Source organism: Camelus bactrianus, chromosome 32 (assembly GCF_048773025.1).
Source record: "Camelus bactrianus isolate YW-2024 breed Bactrian camel chromosome 32, ASM4877302v1, whole genome shotgun sequence".
Lineage (NCBI taxonomy): Eukaryota > Metazoa > Chordata > Mammalia > Artiodactyla > Camelidae > Camelus > Camelus bactrianus.
Genome location: NC_133570.1, coordinates 14,001,449 through 14,012,203, shown reverse-complemented (window position 1 = coordinate 14,012,203; position 10,755 = coordinate 14,001,449). Strand labels below are relative to the sequence as shown.

The 10,755-nt window shown below is 51.0% G+C and overlaps 1 protein-coding gene across 2 annotated transcripts in view; it reads right to left on the bottom strand.

Moving 5' to 3' along the window:
• Positions 1-695: 695 nt before the first annotated feature.
• RBM19 (RNA binding motif protein 19) overlaps positions 696-10,755 on the bottom strand; it is a 131,613-nt gene continuing 121,553 nt past the window's right edge. Inside the window, exon 25 of one of the 2 annotated variants that reach the window (XM_045523059.2) lies at positions 696-2,763. The gene's annotated coding sequence lies outside the window, so the exon portion shown is untranslated. Of the gene's footprint in view, positions 2,764-8,999; positions 9,407-10,755 lie in introns of those variants that run through there. The other variant, XM_045523057.2, reaches the window with a different exon arrangement.

Sequence of the window (10,755 nt, the reverse complement as noted above, 5' to 3'; positions counted from 1 at the left end):
GTCCCCCCAGGGAGCGCTGAGGAGGACAGTGATGGATTTGGGCCAGCCTTCATTTTCTTCCTCCAGCCTCGCATCCTGGCTGCCTCTCCCCCCACCTCCTCTTCTCCTCCTGCAGACGGATGACAAGTGAGAATGCCTGTGACCCAGAGAAATTATCTTCCCTTCTCTTTCACTGCATAATTTTCTGCCCTCTCGTCTGGACAAGCCTGGGTGATTTTTAGCTACAAAAAAAAAGGGGGGGGGGAATTATCATTCAGGAAAAAAAAAAAAGGAGGAGGCTCCTTGCTATCCGACAGACAGGCTGTCTCCTGGGTGAAAATGAGTATCTCCTGCCTTGCGAACTCTGGGGACCTTCGAAGGGGCGGGGTGTTCACACTCGCAGGGTGACCACGGGCACCCCGGAAGGCAAGGCCCACGGCCCCAGCAAGTTCCAGAGGTTTGAGGCAGCCACAGGTTCTTCTGGGGGGACCTCAGTGCCCACCCCCATGTGGGTGCACACCTTGAGGACATCCAGGGAAGACGGCACACCTGTGAGAGCCCCAGAACCACCTAGCAATCCAGCCTCATGGTGCGCAGGACCCCGGCAACTTTCCCCCCAGTTTGTGGCTTTCTGGAAGGTTCTCTCCCTGCCCAACACACGTGCACAGGCACACACAGGGTCTGCTCCACAGGTCAGCAAGAAAAGCATTATTGGCTTCCTTTTTAAAAATCTCTATTTTATTTTTCTGATTTAAAATGTCAAACATTACAAGCAAAGGGCCACCTGTTTTCTCAGTCCTGTAAGTAGCCACTGCCTCTGGTTTGGTGCCCATTTTTCCAGACTCTTCCATTCAGACATCATGATTATAAGAATGTATACACACACACACACACACACACACACACAAGAGACACAGAACTCCCTGAGTTCCTCACTCAGCACTGCCACTTACTGTGCGGCCTTAAATGAGTTACTTAACCTTTCTGAATGTGTTTCCTCATCTGTAAAATGGGTACAAGTCAGGGATTGTACACTGTAGGGAAAATTAAATGAATGAACAAAGGTAATGTGCTTAGAACAGGAGCATTCAATAAGCATTAGCCATTATTTCAGTTTTCAAATTATGTATGTAGAGCCCTGGACTCTGTTGGGCACATCGGGTGGAGGAGGGAGAGGCTCGGAGTACACCCTCCCCTCATCCCAGCACTTGAATCACATTAGTCTCCCTTTTGTTTTATATGTTGTGAGCTGTTTGGCAAAACAGATTCTTCTGCTTAAAACGAAACAGACAACACACACACACATCCCGGCTGTAAAGCCACTAGCATTGGGGTTTGGGTGAGGGTGTTATCGCCAGACTGAGCTGGTCTAATCCCAGCTCTGCTGTGTGACCTTGCAGGAGTGACTTTGCCTCTCTGAGCCCCTGTATCACCACCTACAAAATGGAGCTAAGAACAGCACCGAGAGATCTTGTGAAGCATCACTGAGATAACGTGTCTGCGTGACACCAAGCTGTCCCGCCAAAGAGGAGCTGCTGCTGCTGGTGGTGGTAATATCAGCTCTGGGCGTGACTTTGGAATGGATGGGTGGGGAGTGGTTCTTGTTCAGGGTCTAGAAGCAACCGCGGGATGTTGTGGGCAAAGCAACTGTTCTAAACCCTATTCCTCTCTCAGACCTCCTTCTCCCCCAACCCGTGGCTGTTCCTTTGGGGTCAGAGGTGAGCCTCTTGGGGCGATGAAGGCCCTGAAATGATGCCCATGCACACCTCTTTTGCATCCACTGAAAAATAGTTCTCTTCCTGGCAAAGATCTTAGCTTTCTTCAGATACTCAAAGTGGTTGTTAATCCAAGAGGTAAGAACTTCAGAGGCTTCACGTGTGCTCCCTGCTGCCTGCAAAGTCCTGCTTCTCTACCGCCGGGCAGCAAGGGCTAGTATTCTCTAAGGCAGTGTTCTGAGGACCCTGGGGGCCCCGGAGACCCTTTCCGGGGGTCCGGGGGCCCTCTCTTCTCCACTCTGCATCTTTGTTCCACCTGGCTTTCCTTACACACCTCAACCGGCACAACAGATCACAGTGGACTGAAATGCAGAAGCAGGTTTGAGAACCGAGGTGTTTTCTCTTAAGCCAGGCATTACAGAGATGTGCAAAAACATAAAACCATGCCACTTTGCTCACTAAATTGCAAACCCTGACTCTCCCATAAGACATTTGCTGAGAAACATCTCCAGGGACCACAAGGAAGCTGAAAATCTCAAGGTGGCCCTTGAAGGAAGCTGGTGATAGAAAAGGGTGTTTCTTGGCCAACCAGCATGAACCACTGAATACATGAAACCTTTTTCTTAAAGGAATAGGTTCAAAGGATTCAAAGTTGACTCTGGACAGACTGCTGCCTCTGCAGGTTGGAGGTTAATAATCAGGGCATCCACCGGCCTCGTTAAAGAGGTTAAAATTCTTCCTCTTTCCCTCAGTTCCCACTGTCCCTGGAGAAAGGGGAGCATCGTCTGCTCACCTGAGGAAATGCTGACTGCTCTTGGAAGGCATCTAGGTTCCAAAACACAGCTGTGAGGCCTGAGGCATCTCTTTCCCATATAAGCCCCAGGGTTCCAGGGAAGTTAGCTGTGAGAAGGCGAAACCCTGCCAGGCTCTAAGTGGGAAGGGCAGAGGTTTTGGGGTGAGGGGGAATTTGCGGGTGACTCTCTACTCTCAGACCTTGTTTCCAGAATATTCCAGAACATTCTTGGGGTGTGGTCTGGGCTCTGTCGCTGAATCTCCATCCGTCAGGGTGCTAGAAGGAAAGACATGGTAATCAGGGAGGGTTTGGTAAAGGAACCAAGGTGTGAGTGAGGGGAAGAGACCTCAGGAAGGGGTGAGAAGTCCCTTGGGGCGAGCAACTCTGCTTGGAAGGGTCAAGGTGTCCAGAGGGTTCCTGTCTTCTCAGTGGGGGCAATATCACCCCAAAGGGGCAAAGATTGCTTCTCGCGAGAGGAAACCAATTTTACTCTATTTATGAACTGCAAATACACACACTGTATATTTGTGTATTCCAATTTCATGCGGTGGCAAGGAGATGGTGATTAGGGGGAAAAAACTGTCTAGAAAGTCTCCCTAAAGGATGATGATGAAAAGAGGCTGAGAAACACTGCTGTGGGTGATGGAGAGCCGTGCGGGTCAGGGGCTGTGGCCTCTCTGGGCGGAGACAGTCATGGTGACCCCACAGCAGGGGGCCTGAGGTATCAGTACCCCAACCTCTTTTTCCTCCCGCCTCTCACCTTCCTCCAGGGCCACACACACCTGGGAGCCCCAGAGGGGTTCCGCTGATATGGCGCCTCTGGGCCGGCCTCCCGGGCACAGAGCAGGTGGATAACAGTAGATTGGAGGGGGTGGGTGGACCGGATGGTGTCAGCATTTGATCCTGAGTTAATTTCCACCCCTTAGAAGCTGAGCGATTTTGGATCAGATCTACTTGACACCGTTTTCGGCCTGACTTCCCAGCTCTCTGTTGGAAACTTTATCCCTCTCTCCCTCTCTATCCAAGAATCCACGGAGTCAGACGGTGTGTGGATACATCAATCATGATATCTGGGGCGAGATAATGGATTAACAAGGAGATAGGGGTGTGAAATGGACAGTCACCCTGCAGGGAGGTAAGCTGAGGGATGTACAAATGTCATGTGAAGTGAGGGGAGGCAGGGAGAGGATTCCAGCTGGGCGAGGCCCTGAGAGATGGGGAGTGCTTTTCACGCCGAGGCTGGTCTGCCTCTGTGCCCCTGTTCGTGCCATTCCACCTTAGAATGCTTATCCTTCCCCTCTCCATCTGCTTCAGTTTGACCCATCTAACCTGAGATCCATCTTTTCCACAAAGCCTTTTCTTCCCTGAGGTCTGTACCAACTTCTTGCTTGAGATTTCTTGGAGGTAGAGACAACCCCAACTTTCAATCACTTCTGGTATCCCGTCTCTCAGGACATGTGGAAAACAACTGAGACAGAAGCCCCAGGGCCAGGCTGGAAGCTCCCTGTGTGGTAGTGGATCGGCTCATCAGAGTTATCAGTTCTCAACCCTGGATGCCCATCACAAGGACCTGGGGGGCTTCGAAACATCACCAAGTTCCCAGATGAGTTATTGCAGAATCCTTGGGAGTGGGGTCAAGACATATGTTTATAAGAAACTCCCCAGGGAATCTTAATAAGCAGGTAGGTACAGGATGAATCACGTAACAGACTGTATAATTGGATGACACACACGTGACTGTCTATAGTCTTCCTTTAAAAAAAAAATTGAGATAAAACTTAAAATGCACATTTCCATGAATTTTTACCTGTGTAAACACCCATGTACCCACCACCCAGATCAAGACATAGAACATCCCCAGCCCATGCCAGGCTCCCTCAAGCCCCTCTGTCACTGTCCCACTCCCCCGGAGGAACCACTGTTCTGATTTCTATCAACAACCATTCATTAATTTCACCTCGTCTTCAACTCTGGCCCAGTGGGATCACACGGGGGTTTTGTGTCTGGCCTCCTTCACTCAGTGAACACTGTCTGTGAGATTCACCCGTGCTGTTGTGTTAGATCCGTTGTTTCTTTTTCATTGTTGACAAGTATTCAGTTGTGTGAACGTGCCACAGTTCATTTACCCATTGTTCTGTTGGTCGACATTTGGGCTGTTCTGGGTCTTCAGCTATTGCAATCAAAGCTGCTCTGAACATCCTTACAGAGATTTTTGTGTGTGTCTACGTCCCGGCTGTAATTGTACTTTTTTCCTTTCTCTCTTCCCTTTGCACCCCAAATCTAATTTTTGATCGTCAATGTTCGTAAACCAGCAATTCGTTTGCGTTAAGAAAAGGAAGTCAGAATAGTATGTGTCTCCTAGCTTCTTCCTTGAAGTTTTTGTCTTTTCAATAACACCAAGGCCCTGGGCCACTTCCTCCAAACTGCTGTGTCTTCAAAAGCTCCAGATGATGCTAACAGTGACATCAGCTCGATCTTCAGCATTGACGCCACATCTGGAGTTTTCCAGGCGTGTGAACGATCACATCTTGGTTGAGAGGCAGCTGAAAGCACACTTCCTAGTAGACAGCGTGGCCGTCACGATGTTCTTGATTCTCAGTTCTGGCAGCTATGTTGACAGCCGTCTTTTATGTCAATAATCCTTTGCGCTCAGATGATTTCAGCACCCAAGATGGTACGTACATAGTAGGTCTTCAACAAACGTTTGTTGATTGAATGTCAACCTGCTGCAAGCTCAGGCAGAGAGCAGTGAGATCAGCATCTACACTGCGGAGCTGGCACCTTCCCCTGGGGCACAGTGGCTTCTCTTGGCCCAGCTGCACCTTGACCTCAGCTGGGACTGGATTACGGGGGCAGGACCGGGATGGCCCCGCTGTCAGATTCTAGGAACCAGGGCTCACACGTTCATCCCACCTGGATGTGACTTGTGCTTTCAACCATCCACATTTCTGAGGCCTCAACTCTAGGAAATCTGGAGTTTGTGGCCATTGTATGATTTCTATTTCAATGATTACCTTTGCTTTACCAAGGATTTATGTGGTTCTCTCGAGAGAACACAAAACACTGAATACATATCTTCTTCTCCTCTTCCTCCTCCTCCTTCTTTTAACATTATGTAAAGAATTTGCACATTCTCATAACTTTTCTTTCTTGTTCCACAAAGCATTGCTTGTCACAAGGCGCTTCAAAACCTGGAAACCCAGGGGACAGCAGAAAGGTCTCTGCAGGGCTCGTGCAGAAAAATTTTCTTTCTCTTACTCTTGTTCACGCTTTATCACCTTGGGCCCTTTCTCCATCCAGGTTCAATAAACACATGAGTTAAACCCCAGAAAGCAATCTTTCTCAAATAGTGATGTCTGTCCACAAAACTAGCTTTTGGATGAAATAAGGATCACATGTGAAAAAAGAATCCTTGTTGATTTTGATTCATTTCCCCTTAGCCCTTCCCAATAAATACGGAACTTGAAGTTGAGATATTCAAGCAAACAGTAGGTTCATTTAACCATCGTCAATGACAGCTCTTCCATATCCATTGTTCCATGGTAGAATCTCAAGGCTGCTGCTTTTGAGCTCAGACTCACCCATATTGTTACTCACTTCTCTTGGGCCCTAATTCTTTACTCCATGTACCAGCCCAAGGGGTGCTTTTGACAACAAATAGCAGAAAACCCAACTAACTGTGTCTTAAATGGGGGCCATTCTTCTTTTATCATGAAAAAAAATCTGGAGGGAAGTGTGGCTTGTCTGTTTTTGTGATTCTCATGGCCTTTCCCTCAAGGTTGCAAAATAGCTGCTGCAGCTCCAGGCATCACATCTGAGTTAAAGGCAAAAAGAAAGGAGGAAGGGAGAGGGCCTATCGTTTCACTCTCTCTTGATCAGGAAAACAAAAAAAAATTTCCTGGGAAGCTTCTAGCAAATTTCTGTGTAGGTCAGATTGGCTAGAATTTTGTCTCAGACTCCTCTAGCTGCCGGGGGGCTGGGGAAGCAAGTGGAAGGCAGCACAGGCCAAGGAGATTAGAAATGACTGGTTAGCCCCAGGCACCTGCCGCATCCTGTTTCCATCCTACCTCCCACACTTCACTCTTACAACATTGATGTCTTTCCTGTTTGAATGCATCGTGAGCCCTCGACAGTTGCCTCTGAATCTCTCGAGCCCATTCTGCACATCATCCGCTGTGTTCCAAGAACCCTGGCCAACTCTGCGTCCTTAAGGAGAGGGGCCCCTGCTTCTATGAACTTGCTTGTCTCTCTGCCTGAGATGTTGCTCATCCCCCCCTCACTTCCATCATGTATAGGCGGTCTCTTTCGAGTCTTTAAGTCTGGGCTTAAATGTCACTTCCTTGGAATGGCCTTCCCAGACCAAAGTCAGCCCTTTCGCTAGCCTTCATCCCTACCTGAAATTACACATTTATTCCTATAACTTGCCTTGCCTTCTGCTTTCCTGCCAGACCTCAGGAGGTAAGAACTTTCTGTCCAGGCTGTAAGCACTTGCCCCGGGCAAAACACAGTGCCAGGCTCTCCAGAAACATTTGTGGAATGAACAAGTGAAAGGGAGGAGGGAAAAAAAAAGCCAATAGTCTCAGAATTGTTGGCAGATATTGTCAAATGGGGACAATGGTTTAAATAAAACCAGACCTTTACATAACGGCACTCTTGTTAGGAGTGAGATGTGTGTACACACACGTGCGTGCACACACACACACACACACACATAACAAAAGAAAACAAGAATTAAAAAGCCGAGGAATTCTGAGGCATAATAAAAATAAAAGACACCCTCAAAAAAAAAAAAATAGAGAAAGAAATTAAGACCCCCTCATACTTCTCACCAGCCCTTTTGCTTCATTCCTGTTTGGGGACCACGAGGGGGAAGCCAGGCAGCCTCAGTGGACAGAGAACAGTTAATCATTTGCAGCCCTCTCTGATTTTTAGGCTCCAAGGCATTTCTTCTCATGTGGCCCCAGGGCTGCTAGCTTGTGCCAGTCGGACCACGGCACGGAGGGACCAGGCCGTATTTCACCTAAAATGCACGTGTGCACCTTTGTTTGGAAAAATGCTGGCCTGAAAATCGTCCCACCTCTGTGAGAGGGGTCTCGCCCACGAAGGCCCCTGGAGGTGCCCCGTCTCCACCCGGGCAACCTTCCACCTTGACGCTCCCCTCCTAAGAGGTCACCTGCAGGCCAAGTTCATTCCCACTAAACATTCACTTCCAAAGCCAGGGCTGTGTCTCTCATCTTTGCCACTCCGGCGCCTGGCACATAGTGGATGCTTATTAAATGCTGGGTGTGGTCCCGTTGAAACCCCACTTTCTTCTGATCACTGGGAAGACTCCGCCCCTCCCACGTGAAGCTTATGCAGTTCATTCTTGTCCCAGCAACTCCACACCCTTTTTGGCACAGGGTCTGTGCTCTGCCCGTCGGCGCCCAGCCTGCAGGAGATCCATAGAAACAGACCCGCAGGGGCAGCTCTCTGAACGCCAGGCACAAAGTCCTTGCTCCCATGAACACTGAGCGAAGGGAGCTGATGCTTCTTGTAAAAGCAGATTAGGAAGAAGCTTTTGCCTCTGCAGTGTTCTGGATTTGAGAACATCAGCTACACGTGAAGGGAGATGTGAGGGAGGCAAGTGGGTGGAGAGAGGGGCAGGGACTAGGGTCCTCGGTGCCGCCGAATCATTCCCAGAGCCCTCTGGGTGGACCTCCCAGGCCACTCTTTATCTCCGTCCCGCCTGGACCACCTCCACTGGCCGTGACGTCCCCTGCCCGTGCACAGCGCCCAGCGCCTTCTCCGGTTGCTGGGTTCCCTCTGTCCGGACAAGTTTGCATCTATGGGGCCTCCTGCCACCCAGGTTCTGCTCTGGTCCCAATTTTCGAGGGCGTCCTGGGAGGGTGAGCTGAGGCACTGAGCATCCGCAGCCGGATGTGGCGTGAGCCACCCTCTCTGCATGTCTGGGTGGCCCCAGGTGACGTTCAGGGGAGGTGGCTGCGGCCAGGCAGCAAGAGGGCAGGACTTTGGTAACATTTCCCCTTTCAAGGACGGGAGGGCCACCGTCCGGCCCTGACCGGAGCCCACGGAGGAGGCCCAGGCCTCTCCTCCCCAGCGACACCGTTCTCACAACCAGAAGAGGGAATCTGAATAAAGAGGAGCCGTGGGAAGAGAGCCGCCACCACCCCACCCCCTGCCACCGCCACGGTTTCCAGGCGACACGCGGGCTGTCGCGGTCGCTGTCATACAAACCCTCTTCCCGTAAGATGGCGGGTCCCATGGGGAGAAGGGGTGAAGAGGAATATTTTATCAGCCGTGTACATATGTAACCAGAAATGGGGCTGAAAAGCAAAACCTCGTTTCCCTGAATAGAGCGAAGGAGGGCGGAGGGAGAGGGCTGGCGGGGCGGCTGGAAGGGGCTTATCTGCGCCAGGTCAACAGCCAGAACATGGACGGGACCGCGGTTCTCACCCTCCATGTTGTCAGCGTAACGCAGACGGCTGTTCCGGGCACGAAGTTTAAAAGCCATCTTGTTTTCGTATAAGAATCTGATATATATATATATATATAGTGAAGGAAAAAAACCAAAGAAGAAGAAACATTTAAAAACTGCACAGGAACAGGAGGGCGATTCTCCAACAGAGAAGGGAGCCGAAGTTCCCGTTCACAGGCCACTTGTCACTCGTGGTTTGAGGATGGCTTTGCTCCTGCGGGGAGCAAGCCCTAAGGGCTGGCCTCCTGTGAGTTGAAGTTCCAAGTTCATTCTGCAGCCGGGGCGAGCTAGCGTGGTGCTTGGACGGAGAAAGTCAGGCTTCCCCTCAGGGTCTGAAGAGGCAGAAGGCTGTCCAGGCACATGGGATGGAAGGTACAATCTCTCCTCTGCTCTGAAAAAGGCAGCATCTCTCCCCTGCCTCCATGAGCACCATCCTCTTTGGATCTAAAGCACGAGGGGAAAAATACAACAAAATAATGTGCTGAAATGCTTGCTTTGCCCAAGGATTGAGTGCGAAAGGGACCAACCTGGCAGCCACCGGCCGGTCTGCCCAGGGAAAGGGACCGCTCAAACAGCGTGTCGTGAATGAGGCTGGTTTATCGGTGCTGCTTGGTGTGCTGTGCTAGTTGGGGACGTAGGAGGAGAAGGTAGAGACCCACCGGCGGGCTGGGAGGCAGAAATGAGGCGTTCTCCTGGCCACTGGTCTTGACGGCCATTCCCCAAGAACAGAGTACGGACACGATCAGATGGGAAGACAGCACAACCTTCGCCTGCCCTGCCCAGACTCAGGCTGGGGGCTCCTGCTACCAGCTCACGCAGAAGTTTGTGAGATTATTAAAGTTAAGCAAAGAGGGATGGAGAGCGAGCAGGAGAGAGAGAAGAGGAAAGACAGAGAGAGAGAGAGAGGAGAGGGAGAGAGAGGTGAGAAACGCAAGAACCCATCTGGGCAATGCATCACATTGAAATTGCCCCGCATTAAAAATTCACCAGCCAGTGAATTTTCAAGGGATTTGTAGTAATTAGATGACAAAACGCTGGCAAATCTCAGGCTTGCCAAAGATGTTACTCAGGGGTCAAAGACTCGACACTTTCGGCTGGGTAATTTGTAAGTGTCAATCACTCGCTGCCATCAGAGAGAAGGGAACGATCTAACGGCTGCATTCTAACTAAGTCGAGGCGCGAGCCTTCAGCCGGCCGTCTGCCAGCAAACCCCCAGACCCCGCGGCCGCGCCACGCTCTGGCTCAGGCGCAGACAGTGGCTGCGGCCCCGCCTGGGGCTCGGAGCCACGCCGGCCAACCCAACTTTCCAACTTCTTGACTGATTTTACTCCCCGTTGTCACTCTCAGAAAGCAGGGGCTTGCCAAGAGTTGGACATCCCTTCTTCACGGCAGGGCAAGTTTCCTGTGGCCGGCAGCCGGTGAAGGGCGAAATGGGGCTCTCGGTGCCTGTGCGGGGCCCCAGGGCCTCAGTCTTCTGATCTGCGAAGTGGGGGTAAGACTCGCCTGGCAGGGCCGTTCAGACTGAAGGAGGAAGAACTCACTCTCTACCTATTGAACAGACCCAGTGTCTACCCGGCCTTGTCCCAGGAGCTGTGCTGGGCTGAGAGAACACACCTGGCGGCCTCAGGGAACATTCTAGTTGGTGATGGTGGGGTGAACAGACAATAAAACAAATCAACAGAAAGCCTGTCTGAGGGTGGTAAGTGCTGGGAAGAAAATGAAACAGAGTTGGGAGGAAGGGGAGGAAATGAGAGGCGGGAACGCCCACCAGAGGGCCCTGCAAGGCCAAACCC